Below are 4,211 nucleotides of genomic sequence, written 5' to 3' on the forward strand. Positions count from 1 at the left end.
CGTCGTTAAGCTATCGGGTCCGGTTTTGGATCCGATAACCCGTTAACAGCCGGGACCAACGGGAAATTTCCACATGTAAAATTCTGATTGGCCGGAGGGAACACCTGTCAGCTCGTTAGTGGGCTAGATGCCGCCCGTCAGGAGACATGCCTATGATACGTCAGCATGTGGTTGGGCCCAACAGAGGCCCATATAGGTTAAAAAGGCTGGCCCAGTCAAAGGTCCATAGTACTTACTCAGGTACTAGTGGGCCAGCCCAATAACGGCCTGCTTAATAAAGGCCCATTTACGGCCCGAAGCCAGATCTGGCCCGTTAATTGTTCGCCGAATATTTGGGCCCATTTACGGCCCGAAGCCAGATCTGGCCCGTTAATTGTTCGCCAAATATTTGGGCCCAATTACAGCCCAGTGACTTTTGGCCTGTTAGAGGACTTGTGTAGACATGGGCCCATTTCAGCCTGGTGTGACTTTCGGCCCGTGCTGCCCATGGGTCATATATGGTCCGACGGGACATCGGGCCCACTAACGGCCCATGATAAAGGTGGCAACAATTAAGCCCAACGTGACTTTGGGCATGTTAAAGGCATGTCACATAATTCAGCTCGTTGATGCCTGTACTAAGCTTTCGGCCTCTTAAAGGCCCATGATATCAGTGGGCCAACTAAGGCCCGAGATATGTTTTGGCCTGGTAATGGCCTGTGAGATAACTGGGCCCAAAAAGGCCCGGTCTACATTTCAGCCTGCTGAAGGCCCGTCGACAACTAGTGAAAATTGAGGCCCAACATGCATTTCGGCCTGCTAAAGGCCCATGGTTTCATCTGGGCCGTAACAAGCCAGTACAATATTCAGCCTGTTAATGGCCCAACGCTACCTGGGCCAAACTAAGCACTGGGTCCACAAATAGCGAATGTTTTGGCCCAGTCGACTACATCTGATTTTTTTCCAGATAGCGAATGATGGCAGTAACTAGTTGGAATTAAGAACAAACCTACTCTATACAATAAAGAATTTATGGCATAGTAACTAAGAATAAACCTACACTATACAATAAAGGGTTTATGGTATATTACATCCACCGGGCATCGAAGTTCGCCACCGGTGATCATAAAGCGCAATGAAGAAGCAGATTACAAAAACTGGGCACCATTGTAGCGTAACAAAATAATACTGAATAGACAGTTCAAGAAAGGTTAGCCTTGCGGGGGAACTGTTGTGCAAGATGCTGAGCAAGGATGTGAGACCGGCCTAGCATGTCGGTCATAGCTTCTAGGTGTAGCTGTTTAGCGATGAGGTTCTCATTGGTGTTCTCCGCAATCTTTCTTAGAGATAGGACTTCAAGTTGAAGTTGAGTTGCAGAATGCCTTTCTGCTAGAACTTGGGACTGAAGAAGTTGAACTGATTCAGACAACGAATTCTGTGAGCTTGTCTGACTGCTAGTCTCAAGTAACTTGAACACTGCATCAAGACAAGACTTTGGGGTTGTCTCGCTATCTTCAAGATGTTTTGCCTTCTTTGCTGCAATATATGTTGGGTTTGTCTCATAGCCTTCAGCAGACTTGTGCATGCCATCAGGCATATCACCCTGAAACAACACAGAGAGATGACAGCTTTTGCACGTGTATAAACAAAGATGATAACTATGCTGTCAATTCCATCCAATTTCAAATTAGAAAATAAAGAGTAAGTTCAAAATATCAATAGCATAATTTGGCATTGTTCATAACGCGGGGAGCTTCACCACACTACTGGATTACCATGTCAACATAACAAGCATAGATGAAGGGCAAAGAAAATCATTGTACCTATTTTGGTTAATGTGCATGGCATGTTGTTCATATGATCAGCCACATCTGTAAGATAAAACAGGAGATGACAAGGTGCAAACGTGGGCTGCTTCACCACACACTAGCGTATAGATCCACAAAAACAAGCATACATATAGGGAGTATTGAGTAATGTGCATGGTATGAATAAGGAATTTGGTTTTACAAGTAAAACTTAGAACTTACGGTTCTTGCGAACATGCATTTTGGTAGAAACAACAAACTAAATAGCAGTAAATGATAGGGAGTATGAGCAAATTAAACAACAGTTGAGGATAAAGGCTTTAGAAGGACTGACTTACATTAACAGTTAAACACCGGCTTTATAATGCCCTTCTCCATGTCAAGGGAAGGATAACTCAAGAATTTCAGCACAAAATCTTCTTCATAAGCATTGCCTGTACTCTACATTTTGTAGAGTAATTGTGGATATGATAATACTGGAAGGGATAGAGGATAATGAAGATAAGATGCAGATTGATGCTACATAATCAACTACCAATCCCTGGAAGTACAAGCGTTACAGGACAAAATGTACTGACAAGAGCAATGGGCTACACTTCTACACTGGCATTGTCTATGTATTCTACTTGTTGGTAAGACTAAATATAGATCTGATCTTTTTAGTAAATGATGGGCGAGGGAGATAAGATGCAGAATGCTACACAATGAACCAATCCCTCTTCCCATAATACAAGAGTGTTTTGAACACTAGTGTAATGTACAAAACATTTTGTACAGTAGAGGACTGCTAGAGTTGGGGTGTTTTGTGGGTCAGGTGATATTGCAACTACACCAAATGGGATATTTGATTTATCAGGTGCCACTACCTTTTCCAAATACTTTCTTGTGCTCCTCCATGATCAGCAATCACCCTCTTCCTTTTGAATGTCTGATACACAAGAACATCATTTGAATGGATAAATATGGTATGATGATAGATGGAATATGATGTGTAAACTAAGCTCATGGCAGTTCAACAAAGTAGAAGCAATGCAAAGCATCAGTTGCAAGATATGTGCGACCAATGTAACCTTGGAAAGTTAGAGCAAGCACCTTGATGGGTGAATAATATAGGGCATCTTCCTCTAACTCCTCCACTAGGGAGCTACATTGACTTAGGTCTCCCTCTAGCTCAGAATCACTGTTAGGATCATATTCTGAGCATGAATCTATAGGTGGAGAGCATTTGCATTGCATTGAATCTAGACTTTATTTCAGTCCCTTAATGCCAAGTTTGACAACCATGGCATTGTTCTGCTTTATTCTTTTCATGCGTGCAAGTTCATAATCATTATGATGCTGTTCAGAATCTGAGATTCATGAAAACATAAAGAGTAGTCAGATTATCTATGGAATGCATTGCATATTCAACTCGAAGAGTGTCTCCCTATAAACCCCTGCATATGCAAAGTTCACCCCCCAACCGTGCTGACCAGACCACGCACAGAAATACAAACCCCTTATGTCTCTATAACAAGCAGACACACATTTCAAAACTGAAGTAGGAACATTAGAATCATATGAAATTCGTATTTTAACAAATAAACTAAGGAATTATGAGTGGCATAATGTTTAGCTTCAAGGGTGGAGTGTTGGCAGTGCGACACAAAGCAAGTAGGCAGATTGTATTCCATGTAAAAGATCGAAGCCTATGTAAAAGCTGGAAATGACACTTTCTTTCTATACAATGCAGTGTTCGTTGCCCACACATGATGGAAGTGATCACATAGAGAAATACTATTCACTCATGTCTACGGTTCCAGTATTTAGAAATAGGGTGGTCCACCCTAAAAGAATATTGACAACAAATATGACAAGGCAAGCATAGATGTAGTGAATCAATCATTTACTTGTGAGCTTACTAGGACAAGTATGCAGAATTGTAACTGCAGTAAGAGACTTTCCAAAATCTGAATCAAGAAGTTTGTCTAGCACTTATTGTTTACAACTAATCGACGTGAATAATTGGATACTATTTCGAATGAGTAAGAAAGACAAGTAAAATTGTCAACAAACCTGGCTTGCAGTAGTAATCTGGGTCAATGTCACCATGACCAACAATCCAAAATGACTAGTGTCTGTTCCGAGGGCCGGAATTTTGAAAACACTGTGAACTTTACAAGTACTAAAGATTACCGAAATACATCTGAACCATTAAGTGTAGGTAGCACTGAGCACACAACAAACCCTAATGACAGTCCTGCCTAATTATTAATGAATCAATTAGAAAATGGGTGATGAGGAGTGGCTGCTGAGTGTTGAGGATGTATCTCAGGATAAATCGGGTTGGCTTAGTGGGTGCTGCATGCCTGAGCCCTGAACAGACTGGGAAGGTAGGCACGGTGACGCGCCCGTGCAACTGTGACGCTGTTGGGCGAGCGGCTC

This window comes from Triticum dicoccoides, chromosome 2B, assembly GCF_002162155.2.
Source record: "Triticum dicoccoides isolate Atlit2015 ecotype Zavitan chromosome 2B, WEW_v2.0, whole genome shotgun sequence".
Lineage (NCBI taxonomy): Eukaryota > Viridiplantae > Streptophyta > Magnoliopsida > Poales > Poaceae > Triticum > Triticum dicoccoides.